Genomic DNA, 17,400 nt, shown 5'->3' with positions numbered 1-17,400 from the left:
GGAATGTGTGAACTCAATTTTCAGTAGTTTATCTAATACTTTTACCTAAACCTCTTTGGTTTCACTCATATCTGTCAATCACTCTTACAGCTAGACAAGAAATAGTATTTATAATCTTTGAGCATTTTCTACAGGTCAGAATATTTTACCATCTTGAAAATTCAGTAACTTAAAAATTTTACTTCATCAAAATTATGAAATAATGAACAAATTAGATGAAACATTATTTTGACACAACTTCTAATATTTAATTTCAATTTTATTTTATTATTTTTAAGGTAGGATGTGTTTGTCTGTAGTGTAGCACACGGGAATTCAGGAACTGCCATAATAGAGATACCCCAAAGCCCGTCTAGTTCATCGTACTATCTTTGACAGGTAGTTGATACCAAATGTTTAAGAGAAAAGTGCTGACCTGTCTAGGAAGTAGATGGAGGTAGCAGGTGTACAGTTTTACTGTAAAAAAAAAAAAATCAACAAAAATAATGCAAGATGTATAATCTCAAAGTTGCTGAATTAAAATTGATGTCAGAAAATTAAGTTTCATTTCATGTTGTGTAATGTGGTATTAAGCTGTTTTCAACTTGCTAGAGTTGCTATTCAGTATTTGTTAATTCAGGTGTATGTCTAAAATTATACCGCACATAGATCAGATTTTAAACATTTTATATATTTTTATTATTTTTGCAAAACTCTGAGAATCTAAGTCTTGTGAGTGTGGCTATGCCTGGGAGCACCACTAACACTGATCTGCAGAGGCTCTGCTCCATTCTTTGCCCTGACATTTCTTACCGTCCCTGTCTTATTTCTTACTGCAGTTTTTTTTTAACACGTTACTCAGCTGCTTATACAGCCATAGTGAACAGGATGGGGGAACTAATCCAGCTAAAAGAATAAAGGGAGAGGGAGAAGAAGAGCAAGTGAAGGATTGTTTAAGCCAGTGTTGATAGCAAATAAATGTAGAACCACATTTCATCTTAGTCTCAAACAGCATCTGTTAGAGGCTTCATCTTCCCTGAGGGGAGGGAAGAAACACTCCCTAAAGTACTATCTCCTTAGATATCCGGAATTTGGCAGTATCCATCCGTGTGAGCATGACAAAGAGTCTGTCCCTGTAACAACAGCACTTCAGGAATTTGAGGAGGAAGCCTAGCAGATCCTGCTGCAGTTTAAAACTTTTCTATCCCTGTGTTAGCCATCTCTCCTGCAAGTCTTGCCAGCTTTCCGGTACACTGCTCATCAAAGTGGACTTGAGCTGGAATAGTAGGCTGAACTGGAGCAAATGAGACACGAGCACATATTTCTTGCTCCCAGCTCTTCTTGGGATTAAGGTAAAGTTATCTTGGCAAGGAAGTAGCTCAGCTTCCAGGCAGGCAGCTGAGAAATGTAACACACTGAATCGTGATAGTAAAATTAACCGTAAACTTTCAGCCTAGTGAAAACATTAAATGTAGATCCACATTTTTTCCCAAAGTTATAGTCCATGTAATAGTCCAGTATAGTCCATTTTATCTCTTTCCAGACCAGAATAAAGAAGGCCACAGGCTCCCCAGTTAATCTCTCAAGCAAGCTTTAATCCCAAAGTAAATGGAAGGGCAGTTTAGCTCATTCAACAAACAAATACAATAAACCGCTCTACATGCCTGCAGGTGAGGCAGCCTTGCAGTGATAGCCTGATCTCAAAGAAAACCTCTTGCACTTAAAGACAACCTTCCTGTAGCCAGCCAGCTCCTACTTCTGTTGGGATCCTTTGTAAGCCTACTAGCAGAGAATTGTTGCCCTGAGCACTTCCCCACACCAGTGTACTGATTAGTTACAGGGCAGAATAAGCTGCTCCCACAGGTCCTCATGGTGCTACTTACACTGTATGACAGTTACTGCAAATCACTGGTTAAATCTGTAGCATAGCAAGATTGCTTTGTTGCCCAGCAATGAAAAAATCTGTTAGGAATCATACTGTCTCATATAGAAATTTAAGAAATAACATCACACATTTTGCCAGCTTCTAGATAAACCTACATATATGAGCTCCTTTTTGGTTTTTTTCTGGTATGTTTTTTCCTAGCATTAAAGACTGTAAAGGGAGCTAAAGTAGGGTTTCTCTTTGAATGTCAGACCAAGCAAAAGCAGATACTTCCTGTGAACACATTTAACACATTACCCTGTGACCCAGGGCAATTTATTTAAGTCAGTATCTTCAAAAGCAGGTGACAAAAGCTAGAGACTAAAATCAGTGGAAGCCGTAAGTACTTACTACCTTCAAAAATAAGGCCTTTTTTATATAGGTGTCTATGGGACGTACAGTCTACAAAGCCTTGATCTTCTTAATATCTCAGTTCCTGCACTGGGGGAAATGTTTACTTGCTTCACAAGGGTAACATAATGTAATAGGAATTAACTTTTAAGCATTCTGAATCCTCAAATGAAAGGAACTCTTCAAGTATAAATTCCCAAGATTAATAGTGTATTATCACACACAGAATCCCCGTTATCCTATGGCAGAAATGCGAGCAGGACAAATCCCCAAAGCAAGTGATGTTCGTTAGGTGTTCCAATTCTGAGAAAAATTGGGACACTGTGGTCATTTTTTTTATCAGGCAAAGGCCTGAATGTACTTCCTGTAGGAACAGGACTGGAAAGAATAAAAAAAATTAAAGCCAGGTACCCCTACTACAACTCTGGAAATCAGCTCGTGATCACCTGATGCCTCACAAAGAGGCATCCTCGATGCAACCTACATTGCCATGTACAATGTACAAAGCAGCCCACATGCAAAACCAACAGTGGGATGCACACGTGCCTGAGCCTAGCTAGGGATGAATGCCTCTTTTAGTTTGTATGGGAAATAGTGTGAAGTTTGAAAAAAATGTCATATCCAGAAGCACCTCTGGAGCCCAGTGACATTCCAGGGTCCTGCAGTGTCCAATATACTGTGTCCAACTCCTTTGGACATAGTCAAACCAAACTGGAACTATACGGTCACAGAAAGTCACTAATTCAGCTTTTTGCAGACGAACTTATTTGGTGGATACTCAAGGGAGAACTGTGACCAGAATACTGGAGATACTTCTTCTCAAGCTAGCCAAATCCTGACACACTCTGCTGAGTGTGATGGGATGCATAATGCGGTGAGGGGAGCCTCCTCAGACATGTGCACACACTTTCTAAGACGTGTCAAACTTCAGTGAAGCCCTAAAATGGACAGGTCAACTCAGTTGGTGGGGAGGGAGAATAGACTGGTTGGGTGTGAAGGGATACTGCTATCTCTGAGCCTGTGTATGGAAAATAGGTCGGGTGAGAGAAGGTTGCTTTATTTGGCTACCAATAACTTGATGACTTTTGCCTGAGCTCTCTGTGGCAAAAATGTTTTCTTTCTCAGTATTTGTCATGTGACCAGGTGGAATCTTTATGTGATCTGGTCCTGGATTAGGTGACCTAAACCTGGCTGGTTGCCACACTTAGGCAAGGTACTACCATGCATTGCAGTAAAATTTAAATGGTTTCGCACTGAATAGAATTTGAGCACAGGCAAAATTGGCCATAAAGACAGCTGCAAGACTGAATATCAAAAGCTAAGTAGAGAACTGGAGTGCTGTTAGGCAATTTTGAACCATCAAGATGCATCCTTCTGGGGACTAAACACTAGCTTTGATTTGCTAGTCAGTGGACTGACTAGAGGACTGATTCTCTTACTTTCAGTAAGAACAGCAAAAGAACCATGAAGAGCTATGTTTGAATTAAGAGAAGATAAGGCAAAGGAGACTCTCTGCTATAATCAGAGACAAAGACCTGATGTTGTTACACACAGTTAAGCATTTGGTGAGTCCAGCCATCACTTTGTTACATTAAAGAGTGGCAAAAGGCATCTTTCCAAGCTGCATTGCCATATGAATCATAGGAGGAAGCTATAGATACAGGTCAATAACAGGGACAAAATGGAAAATAACCGAACAGTGGCATCCAGCCCACCCATCAAGACAGATAAGGCCAAGTCTAGAACATGGATGATAGAGAACCAAATGCAACATAATCTGCCCTGACGTGGAAGGAAAGAAGAAAGAAGGTGCATGACCAATGCAAAGAACCAGCATGCGCCAACCTGCAGAGCAAGTGCACTGAAAGGATGAAAGCCTTCATCTAACAGCATGGCAACATCACCCTCACTTCTCTGTGTTTCTGCTGTTAGTGGGAGACGCCCAAGACAGAGTGCTTGGAGAATGAGGAGACAGTTGGTCAAAATACCAAAATACATTGAGGGCTGAAGCTATTATCTCTGGCATGGGCTGTACACTAGTACCCTCCACCCCAGAAAGCAGTCAGTGTTCCCATAAAAAGTAGAAGGATTAACAGTGTTAAAACGAAAATATGCTGCAATCAGCACAAAAAATGGAGGTGTTAGAGCGGGCAGCAGAAAGACCTTGGAGAATGAGCTGGGCTACGTAAACAGCAATAGATCTAGCTGCACTTGCAAGAAGTGGCCAGTTTGGTTTTTGAGGTGTGAATTACTTCCATGCAGTTACTCTGTGTATGCTACAAAACACACACATTTTTTGTTATGTATATGGTAATTCTCTCCTTTATTCTACATCCATATAGCCTTGCATAGTATCGCACATTTGTTATTCTAATCTCTTACCATCTTCTCAGTAAATGTGCTACCATAGGTTGTCTTTTAAAATACTTACTTAGCACTGGTGGTCTAATTCCATTTGTAATTATTACTTTTTTTTCTCTATAACTGGAGGCTTATCTGTCAGAAGAGGCTGGTGCATAAAGTCACCTGTGGGGACCCTCATGAATAATTGATCCTTTCCACAATGCCAGTGCCTCCCATTATTCCCAATGGGGCCAAGATCACAGGCTGATGGGCTTTTTTCTGCCATTTTTCAGCGCCGTGCCATTGTTCCTGATGGGCTGAGCGCCCCGCCCGACGGCCCCGGCGGCTCGCCGCCGCTGCTCTCGAAATGGAGGCCTGAGGGCGATGGCGGCTTCACTCCCGTTGAGAACTATGTGAATTGGCCGCCATTTTTAAAGAGGTTGCTCGTTGCGGCGTGCCCTGCGGCTTCAGCCTCCGCGGAGAGTGAACGTTTGCGTTTGGGAATATGGGGAAATAGTCATCAACTAAGAGCAGCCCCAAGTGTAACACTGAAAGGATGAGGTGCCTGAGGTCCCAGTGGTTTTCAACAGTGTAGGAATCTGAGAGAGCCACCTTGTTTCCATATTAGGACAAAATTTAGGAGAGTAAGCCTATACACAGTATAGAAAACTTTAGATACAATCAATTTTAACTTCTAGGTTATGTAATTGATTTACACAATCCTATAACTGCCTTTGTACTCAAGAAGAGCGCACTGGAATCTTCAGAAGTATATTCTCTATTTTTTATATATTGTAAAGAAGTTGACTCTACACTGATAGTCTGTTCATGCCTGGATACGTCAGGGCTGAGTGCTGTCTCCCAAGATGGGATCCTCCCTGCCCATGGGACTGAGCATCACTTACCTTGATGGTGGCTTGGCCGGGATTCCCCAGTGTGCATCTTGCAAGATACTTCTCCAATGGGCAATACATTTGAAAGATAATAATGTCATTTTACTGTTTCTTTTTCCATTTAACCTTTCTTACGGGGAACGTTCACCATATTCTCAACAGAGGTGTTGCAGTCATCCTTGCCCATCCATCGTTGCCTTGTCATACCTGGTACCTGAGTGGCTGTGGGTACGTTGCTCTGAAAAAGAGGTGGTGGAAGTGGCTGTAAGGCCAGGTGCCTGGTGAGCCGGTGTCCTGCCGGCAGCATTGCCGGGGCAGCCTGCTCAGGTATGCCTGGTGGGTCTGGGGCAGATGGCGAAAATGCTTCAGGCACAGCTCAAACGTAGCAACATCCCCACGAGGGAATGGGATTTTGACAGCAGTTTTGGACTAGCTTTCACGATGCAGTTGTAGGTATATTCAATGCATCTTGCAAGTCAGATGAAGAAGGATGAAACAAGTAATTTGTTTTTATTTATTTAATAATACCTCTTGGAAGTACACTGGTTTTTTAAAGTGCAACCCATTAGAACAACTTTTTAAGGGAAGCGTATTATCAAACTTTAATAAATAAAGGCATTTGCAATCTGGACTTTCAACTACTATAGTTCTTAGGTTCAACTGACTGATCTGACCCAACAGAAGGGTTGTATTTGTAGTCTTACTTGTTGAAATACTTGCATAAATTGTACAGTGATTTTAAAAGTAGAAGATAATAGAAGCTATTCAAATTTCTAAAGTTTCAAAGACAAAATAAATTCTAACGTGCTAGATGCTTACTGATTAATTAGTTTTTAGCTAATGAGACTATTTGGGGTGATGTTTTGAAGTAAGGGATAGATAAAAAAATACTAGCTATCTTCAAAAAATTATTATACCACAAACTGATTTTTAAAAATTCTGAAAAACAAATATATTAAATGTTCCTTAGAAATATTTATCCAAATAGCTAATGGGAACTTTATGATATTCTTTTTTTTAAGATTGCCTCAAGCTAATTCTGAGAGTGGAGGAGAAAAGCAATGTGTATGTTGGAGAAGCTGAGTGGAACATTTTGGGTAGATATATATATCCTCAATTAATTGCTTCTTTCTGAAGTCTGACTCAGATATTATATGAATATACACACTTTCTTTTATATAATTTCTACAATTTAATTTCATTTGAAACTATAATTGCAATATATTTTACAGCAGATATTGATTGATCTCATGGAACTCATTTTAAGCCCAGTATTAATTAGTACCTTAAGACTGTACAAAGTTAAACGGAACATACTTAAAATGTAAATACTTTGCAACAGGTATTAAGATGTTTATAAAGTCATTAACACAGTGGGACTAAGTGATACTTTTAAGTGATACTGCAATGTAAAACATTACATTAAGTAAATCATTATACCATTGGGATAATCTGTTACAAATACAAGTACTAAAGATTGCATTATTAAACAAAATTTTATATTAATAAATGCTGAAGGATGAGCATTCAGGTACACCCTCTTACACCGTTACACATAATACTGGTTAAAAATTGCTACTTTTTAGTAAGACAGCAGTTGCCAGGATGTAGGCTGAAAAATGCTGGGTTTAATTTAAAATTTTATTGCCAGATTTCACACTTTATACTTAGCAAGAACTGTTTCCTGCCAAGTGAACTTTTAGAAGACCATACTGTGCAAAATGGGTGATACTGTATTTGAAAAATACACATAGATCTGTGAACACAGACTGCAGTCCATCCAGACAGTGTGAATGTTTAACCTAGAGAAGAGCTGCCTGTGAGAAGCACTGTATTTACTGTTATAAAACATTCTTTGTGTATTTCAAAATCACTTCAGGGAAGCCTATCCCAGCATTCTCAGATGCAAATCATTTTGAGAGTGTGATAAAAGTTTTGGTTAATCAAGAATTAAAAATATATATTCCGTATTCTGGTATGAATCTCTTACTTCTCCCAATAGAAGTGTTTGAGGATCAGAGGAGCAAACAGTACAAAAAGGAAAACCAAGCGCATTGTAGAAGTGTGGAAAAGGCTCACATCATACAGGGGAGTGCAGTAATGCCATCAAAGGCAACTAATATTCTTTTTCTAAACTTGTGGAAAGAGACAGAACTGCAAAACTTGCTCTCCAGGTAGCTTAAATGAATGGATGAATGGCACAGAGAGATCAAGCTTGAATGAAGTCTCAGTGAAGAAATACCTTTACAGATTACATAGGTCTTCTTGATATGCAAAGTTATTTCATGTAGAATGACAGGAATTGCAGTGAAAAGTGGTTCAGAGATCATCACTACACAGTCAGCCAGTTTTGCTACACAGTGAAATAATGATGAAGGAAGAACATCCATCAGCCCACTTAGCTGCCGCACTTGGAGGCTAGAGCTGCTGCCAGTTGACATTTTTATAGGAGTATGTGTTCTGCCTTTGCATTTGTCTCCATTCAGCAGGTTTAAAGATCTATGTGGATCTGTTTGGGATCTGGTCCCAAAACTATCTACCCACAAACTAGTATCACAAATACCAGGTGTTCCAGACAATGTGGTTTTTAAAGTTACACATTTCTTCTTAGTTATAATTACAAATCAATTTCTACTCACCTCCCAGAGACTGACTGGGATTAACTGTAAAGTAAAAAGTAACTGTGGTTACCTAATTGACTGTTAAGTGGCAGAATATTAAACCTCCATTTACTCAGCTGAAGCTGGGACATGTCTCCCAATTTCCTGATTGTTTCACTAGAATACATTGGTTTTTACTGTAGTTAAATATGCAACTTAATTAGTTCAATCTTAACCTATAAAGACTATACCGCTACAGTTGTAGAACTGTTGTCAGCACAATTAAGCTTCCATCTAAGTTCTGTCTTTAGTCCTGTATTGTTTCATTTTAGTAAATTTGTTTGACTTGAAATGTTGGATGGACTAGTTCTGAATTCCAGACGATGGAGAAAAAAATCCTGGTGCTGTGCAACATTGACATGTGTTTTAAAATTGCTTCAACCCAAAATATTCAAGTTTCATAGAACTATAGCCACTCTAGTCTGATAGCCAAATACTTTGTAGGATCGGGATCTTGTGATCCACTAGTTCAAAAGGATCTATTTCTATCTTACCTTGCCTTCCACTCATAAAACTCCTGGAAAAGTACTGAATGGATGTTTTACTTGAACAGAGGTTGTAATTAAGTGAAACTATATGTAATGATGATGAGTGCAATAAGCATCCTGGTCATTTACTGGAATACTTCTCCTGATCAGGAGAAGCCTTAGGACCTAGTTCCAAATTTGTACATGCTGGATCACCTTTTAGTACAGATTTAATCTAGATCAAGCATGAATACAGCACTGCATTTCCATCACACTACCAGAGCACTTGATATAGTGTTTATGCCTCTTTTATGGTGGCTATCCTTTTTCATACTGTCTATAGGAGGACAAAAGATGCTTGATTCAGCAAGAAGTCAAAAGTAGCTTGGTGAAATAATACCTGATCCAATATCAAATCCTCTAGGACAGAGTTAACCTGCACATTTTTCACATACATTTGAAGTTGCATGGTGAGTTTGTATGAGCTCGGGACTTTGCATCACATGGCTGCAATGTTTTTGATACTAGATTTCCTAAAAGAGATTGACAGCCTTGTGAAACTATGGCCTTATGGTCTGTTCCTATCAATCAAGCAGAGGAAGCATGTCTTCAGAAACCAACTACAGGATTTAATTTTTTTTTAAATAAAGTACGTGAGTAACAATTTCAGCTGCACTGTATAAAGATTGTTAACAAGAATGATTCTGAGCTAGCGCACTGTGAAAATGACTTAAATGGGGATATTTTCAAGTAAATATTCATTCTCACGATAGAATGTGTCACATGGAAAGTCCATTGTTTAATCTCAGGGTGCAGGAGAAGTTTTTTGGTGTGCTGTAAACTGATTGTACAGTTGCATTATAGATCCTTAAAAATTTGTCAGTGTTCTAATGGAAATCTAAAATTAGTATCTTCTGTCCGTATTTCATTTTCTAAATACATAGTTTGATTTTGGGCAATAGTAATCAACAGCTACCAGAAAGTTCCTTAGGAACTATCGGGTGTCACTTTTGAAAATACAGTTGCTTATGCAATGTCTATCTTACTATCTTATTCTTAGCCTAGCCTACCAAATAACATGATAGAAAATCTACCTGATCTGAATAATGCATTATAGTGTTTTTCTAGGACATTGAGAGCTAACTTTAGCTAGGGTAGGATTAAAGCGTAGATATTATATCCCAGTGCCTGCTGTCTACTTCCTGGAACAACGTACTTAAATAAAAATCTCTGACTTGTATTTAAAACTTAAAAAGCAAATTTCCGGTCTTGTGGTTGTGAAGGAAATACTGCAATCATAAATTAGGTATGACTGATTCAGGGTGTTTAATCTCCTAGCTTAAATAAGAAGTGTGAGCTGCAACTACCACTTAGTGAAAGAAGTCTGTGAACAGACAAAAGAAGTCACAGATGGCTTCTTTCACACACAGACAGATGCATAGCTTGGCTACAGAGAAGTACTATCTATGCATACCTCTTCCTGCTCCTGCTTCTTCTCTGAAGGGAGATGGGGATTCCTGTGTCACTTCATTGTTCCCGAGAGGAGTCATCCCCTGAGGCCTGTCTGGGAGTAGATAACAGAGTCTGTGCCACTGTTCTTGCCAGGTTGGTGGGGAAGGCAACTCCTGCCATCACTACTCCAGTAGAGTAGCCACAGCAAAGCTAATGGGAACCCCATGTCATGATATACCTGAGTCCATAGACTACTTCAAGGGCTAGGAGAAGATGCCCCAAAAATGTGTGGATAGTACACTGGGATTTGTCAGACACGTCTTTTAGGCTGTGAACTTGCTGATCCCCACTGTAGAATAAAAAGGAGTAGGGAAGCCTCTGAGTCTTTGCAGTATAGAAACTTACAGGGTGATGGGGATATCTTAAAATAACCAGAAGCCGTGAGCGTTCATGGTTAGTATAAGCAGTCATCAATCTTCAGTCTTTACCTGATGCTTAGAAGATGAACACCCTCTTCCCTCACCCCTCTGCTTAAATACAACTGTTCTAAATGACTGTGTTTAAAGGCCTTTAAGTCTTAATACATGATTCGAGTTATGATCAAACTGGTGTAACAGATTGTATTATTTTTCAGGGAACTAGACTACTAATGGCGTAAAACCTGTTGTAGAAGGACAGATAAGGAAATAAGCAAAGACTTATCTTTGCCATGAGCTGCAGATGGTAGAGGGACATCTTCCACTGAAGATCTTTGGACAAAGAATAAAGGAAATATGTATGAGTGTTACCACTGTGGGAACCTACTACAGATCAGCAAACCAAACACTGTAACTACTTGTGGGCAAGTACACAAGTGATCCAGAGCAACTATTATAGTAATGTAGATTATTAATTAGGCTTATTATTTATTGAGAAAAGAACACAGTGGGACACAGACTGTCCAGTAAGGTCCTACAATGCTCTGATGAAAACTTTTTGATGTAGCAGGGGAAAGCACCTTGAAGGAAGCTTCTACAAGATACATTTTTAACCAGCTGAGGAACTGGTTGAAAGTGGGAAGTTGGGAGAACACCTAGGAAGGACAGACTAGGAAACAGGAATTCAAGATCTTTAGGAAAAAAAGAGCAGGCAGAAACAAGCTGCCAGTTCCTGAAAGAAATAATTTATGTACACAAATGTGAACTGTTTCATTGTGTAGGAAAGACAGTAAAGGTACAAAGAGACCAACCTGGTTAAACCATGAGTTCTTCATTCTTCTTAAACAACAAGGAAACACAGAGAAAGTGCAAAATAGGTCAAATTACCAAGGAAAAAATAAATATAGAATAAGTATAAAGGTACAAAAATCGGAGAGGCCAAGACACACAAAAAATAAAAACAAAAAAGGAGGCAGTGAGCTAAGACCATCAAGAAATAGTACATATATATTTAACTACATTAGCAATAACACGAATATCAAGAAAAGAATTAGCCCACTGATCAATACATAAGAATGTTATCAAAAGATCTAACAGTTTAATGCCTTTTTTGCATGAGCTTCCACCACCAAGGTCAGTTGTGATCAGATGGTAGCACAATGCCATAGTTAAAGGAGTAAGTACTCAGCCAAGAATAAGAAAGAACCGATTAGAAAACACTTTGAATTGTGTACTCTCAAACTGTCTGAACCTGAGGAACCTCAGTCTAGGACACTTAAAGCACAGGGTGAAGTAGTTAGCAGCTATCTTTGACAAACTGTGAAAAGTAATGAGAGATTAGAAAAGGGAAAGCATCATACTTATATTTAAAAAGAGGGAAAAGAGAAATCAGGGAATTGTAAACCAATCAGCCTAATGCCTTTTCCTCTAAAAATGTTGGAACAAACTACTTATAAGAATCAGAAAGAACAAAAGTTACAGCCAGCATAAAGCAAATCATAGCAAGCTAGTTTAATTGTTTTCTGTGTCAGGTTAATGGATCTTACAGAGGAAGAACCAGTCGATGTTTTGTATACTGACTTTAGTAATGGTTTTGGTATTCCTGTATGTGGAAGTCTAATAAATAACCTGGAGAAACATGACCTAGATGAAGCTACTGTAATGCAAAACTGTACTAATAGCATTGTTATTGATTGTTCTCCATCCAAGTGGGAGAGTGGAGAGTGTATTGACTGGTGTCCTGCAGGGGCAGGGTCCAGTATTGTTCACTATTTCAAAAGGTACCTGAGTAGTTAAATAGAAAATCCAACTTTGCAGTTGACACAAAAATGGGAGAGATTTTAACTATGTTTAGTCAGGATTAGAATTCAAGAGTAAATCAGAGAAATCATCTGGAGAAAAAAAAAGGATATAACTCAACAGGGAAAAGTGCAAGATGCTACCTTTGGGCAAAAATAATCAAATGTAGCATGGAGAACAATGAAGTGCTCAGGTGACTGTTCTACAAAGGATGTGGGACTCCTGGTGTACTACCAACATACAATGATGTTACAAAAAAACCACCAATAGTGGGGTAGATAAACAGGAATACAGTCTACAAGACACAGGAAATAATCCCACATTATATGGCACTGGAGACTCTTCAACTGTAATACTGTGTTCAATTCTGGGCACTGAACAAAGTCATGCATCAATTAGCAAGTGTCCAGAGAAAATCAAAGGAATGACTAGGGCTGTAGAAAATATGGTCTGAAAGGAATTAGGAATATATTCTGGGTATATTTGTTCTGAAAAAAGCAAGAAAGATTCAAATTGGATGTTAGGGAAAGCTTCTGAATGTTGAAGTGTTGGAATAAAATTCATGAGGTTTTAGAGGTTGTTTAAAAACAAGCTAACTAAAGTTTTAAAGAGCAGGTCAGGAATGATAGATACAATTCATTTTGCATTGGGCTAAAGCAATGGGCTACATGGCCCCGAGAGATCCCTTTCAGCCCTAGCATTCCATGTCTTCTCCACAACGTAATTAGTTCTATGAGATTTCAGCCTAGTGAAGCAGTGGACCAGTCTCTGTGCTAATTACTCCACCTTTCCAAATTGCCTCAGAAATATCTTTTTTTTTTTACATGAAAACTGCTTGTTCAGATGTTTTTAGCTGTGACTATTCAGTCATAGTATTTATTTTCAGTATCCTTCTGTAGATTAAGGATTAGGACATCCTGGTGAGCTCTTAAATTAAGCCCTATAAACAATTGTGCTAGAGTGTGTTTCTACAGATAGAAGGTTATTGTGTTGTTAACTAGCTTGAGCTAGCTAGCTTAATACCATTCAGGAATGGACCACAGATTGCTTTCTCAAATGGCTGAATGAATCATTTCACTAATCCATTCATGGCAGGAGGGTAAGAGGCTGATGTGTCACTTTGATACCATTTCCTCAAAAAGCAGCTGGAACTCTTCATATGTGAACTGAGCCATTGTCACTTACGGTCTGTTCAGGGAATTCTTGTTCATGGGCCTTATTACTTTCACTATTTCCAGTTCTTTGCATAGAATATTTAAGACTGTTTTAGACACCTTTTGCACCTAAAGATACAGCACAGTAGTTGAAATGGAATTAATTATTCATTCCCCAACCCATACCTGAAAAGTGCCAGAATATTTGTTTGAAATATTTGAAATATTTGTTCTGAAAAGAGCTGGTATGGCATACTGTCGCTTGGTGTGCACAGACTGCTACAGAGTAATAAGCCGTTCCCAAAGGTGCAAGACAGTTTCTTTTGTGTTGTGGTTGTCATTCTCCTTGACTTTGTCATTTCTTTTTATTTGCGGAAGATACTACACTATGTCTGTAACGATGATGGTCATTTTTACCACTCCCAGTGGTAAGTTTCCCAGGAATAAAGTAAGTTTCCCAGGAATAACTGTTCCGGTGCTTCACACCATCTTTGATATATTCTAAACTGTAATTTTAAGCAAATAAAGGTGGAATAAGTTGTTCATTTAAGCAAGTCCTTTTTCTCATTATAATACCATATATGTTAGCCAGCACTAGCACACTTTTGGTTTCATGCTGCACCTCTTTGTTTCCAGAGTTCAGTTTGTGCCATACACAACAGATGAGCTGCTTCGAGTTGTGTATCTTAATAATCTCACCTGCCATCACTGATGGCAAATGTGAGAAGTCGGTTACTCTGCTGGTTGTTACTTTTTATCTCTGAATCTTTATCAGCAAGTGTCCAAAAACATTTGTTTCTCTAATTGGACATCTGCCATTCCAGGTATTCCTTTTTTCGATTACAAATCGGGGTAGATGGCCCAAGTCACACCCCTCCTAGCTTCCCTCCCAGTCTCACATTAGCACCCCTGCTGAGGTGCACTCTTTCTGTCATGTGGTGGATAAAAGAGGGCACCTGGATCCAGCTACCACTCAATGTAGGAGCTGTCTCCAACCCCGAGTACTAAAATTTGTAGATTGCAATTTACCTATAGGTGAAGTAAGTTGCTTTCCCTATCAATACTGGTGATATTTTTCCAATTCTCAGAACTTCTTATCAATGCAAACGTGGTTGTGTTCTACAGAGGTAAGATGTTTAGAGTTAAAAGTATAAAAGCCTTCAGTATCATCTTAAGATATTTAAAAATACTGCTTATCTTGTCTCCAGAGGAGGATGACGTTATACACAAATATGTACTATGATATGAAAGGATCATTTCAGATTACAAAAATTTAATGACAACTGGAAACTTTGGTCTGCTGAGACCAACTCAATTTTTCTCTACTGTATAATGTTTCATTTGAATTTAGCTGTTCTGTCCCAGTGTTAGGTAATAGAGCTGCTGCAATGACAAAAATTCCCAGAAACAAACCTAAACAAATCATACTATACAGTCAGTATGTCTAAAGACAGCTTTTCATTGATGGAATTAATCTGCAATACCCACAGTCCACAGTAGAACTTCTACTTTGTTTTGGTTTTTTTTTTGAAACCCTTTGCTCTGTTCGCTCTAAGACCATACCCGGCTGCAAAATGTATTTTGGAGCCGAGAGATGCTGTTTCTCACTTGTGCCACTGAGAAATCCAAGTAGCATCAATGCATTAAGGATTACATCCTGTTGTGTCCTGCAGTCAGATTGCTCTGGGAGTCACTTTCTGGGCTAGTAGCTCTGTAGCTGATCACAGCAAGTCTTGACAAACGGACAAGCTAGAAGCTGACCTCAGAGCTTTGCCCCCTGTATTTAAAGGAGATCTACCCCATACATTTCATGTGCACTGGAATTCTTTGCTGTTCTCTGAATTTCAGTTGTAATCATGCTCTTGACTTTTGCTTGAGTCCTTACTGATATTCTTGAGATCTGCTTTCTGGTCCTGTAGTGTTTCCCCTCCCACTCCAGTAGTAGCACTTGTTTTCGACCAGATCACCCCAGCCCTCTGCATACACTAGAACTTTCTTTGGTTCTTTTTAGCTTTGTCAGTGGACATACTCTTGACTGACTGCTTAATTTGGTAAATCCTTTGACAGTTCTGGCTTCCTGAGTTCAGCATCTTCTTCATTTGCAGTGAAAACCTGTGGGTTTTGCTGTGGCCTATTTTGCATGGTCTGTTGCTTGTTGAGAAATAGTAGGTGCAAATATTCTCAGCTATTAATACATATATGGTTTTAAGTGTTTTAATTTAAAAATGCTACTTACAACCACTTTCAGTGTCCGTTGGCTTGGGCTAGAGTCATCTTGGAATAATGCTTGTCAACAGCTAATAAGGAAAATACATGCAGTATTTTAGGCAAAGAGGGTTGATCTCAAGACAGTATTATTAACCTTGCATATAAAATGAGAACTCTCCAAGCGCTTAAGTTTTATGTTTCTTTCTCTATAATGCAAAATATACTGGATTAGCTTTGCTCCATATCCAAGCAATATTGCATTCCTGTGTGTAAAAGTCCTGTGCTACGCAGAAAAATTCATAGTGATTTTTTCTAAAGGGTTAGCTAATTCTGTTTTTCTCTGGAGTCTTTTTTTTAATGATGAACATAGTTGAATATTCCTCAATCACTTACTATCAAATAGTACACGATCGCTTCATTTCATAGCAAAGAAGCGTAATCATGGTTCCCTGGGCCAATGCCAAATGTACAAGACAACCACTACCTCAACTGGTATATACCTGGGAATATCCAATACATCAACTTCTAAGTGACAACTAGAAAGTGAGAATGCTAAAACAGGAAAATGCTGCAGCATCTCTATATTTTTTTTTATTTACATGATTCACATTTAGCCTGAAATTTAAAAATTATCAATGCCCAAGAAACACCTGCTTTAGAGTTTCTGGAACTAAGGAAATTGGGACAGGTAGGAATTCTGTGAAACTTCTGAACCCTCCTCTGAGTCAGTGAAAGAAAATAAATTAAAACACTTCTGAATTTTACTCCATATACTGAGAAAAGTTTACTACAAAATTGCACATCTTACAGTATACAAATGAAGGTTTTGCTTTTAATTTCATTTGTACTATCCAAATTCCTGTAGTATTCTACTTCTAGTAAAATAGTTTCATTTTAATTCTGAAAGCATCGTATTGGATTTATACATTTATTGTGATGATGATATTCCCAGCAGTGACAGACTTGATATAGAACTGCAACAAATTCTGAATGCACCCATTAATCCACACAAAAATGTCTGAATCAGATTATTTTCTCTAGCAAATAGAGAAGTTGACAACAATGTAATTATTAATTTAAAATATCTATCCAAGTTTGCATCTAGGTAAATGTGAAGAAAATTAAGCCCCTTGCCGTTTGTTGCTGTAGGAAAATCAGAATTAAGAAATGCAACCCAATTAGGAAAAATAATTGGTCAACTATTATTAACTGTTATTTGTAAAGAAAACACAAGTTTTTCCTGCTATGCTTATCTTCACATTTAATCACCCTTGATGAAAAGATCTCTTACCAAAATAAGTAATTGCTATAAACAACAAAACCAACAACAAACAACAAAAAGCTGTCTAGTGGAAAATACAATACCTCTGTTTAGTTTCAGTGGCTTTCCCAACAACTTTGGGCGTTGATTTGTTTCCTCCAGAAGAAAAACTGATAATAAAGGCAGTTGTTTCTTGATGCAATCCTACTTATTTAAAATAAAATAAAAAGATATATGTTCTGAGGAATATACAAACAATTTTATCTTTCTTTTATAGCAGAAGAACAAGAAAGTGATGGTAACTCTTCTTTAGCAGTTCTACATTCTGAATTCCTTTCTCTCCAGTTCCTTGATGTCCCATCTACTTATGTATAATCACATCTAAATAAACAGTAACATGAAAATCATCAGTCTTCCTCTGACAAACTGATTAAACCACATGTAGTTTAAGTGTCACAGGACATTTTTCCATTTTTCTTCCTAATTCTTGAC

The sequence above is a fragment of the Pygoscelis adeliae genome, unplaced genomic scaffold (assembly GCF_000699105.1).
Source record: "Pygoscelis adeliae isolate BGI_AS28 unplaced genomic scaffold, ASM69910v1 Scaffold142, whole genome shotgun sequence".
In the NCBI taxonomy this organism is placed as follows: Eukaryota; Metazoa; Chordata; class Aves; order Sphenisciformes; family Spheniscidae; genus Pygoscelis; species Pygoscelis adeliae.
Note: the sequence above shows the minus strand (reverse complement) of the source record.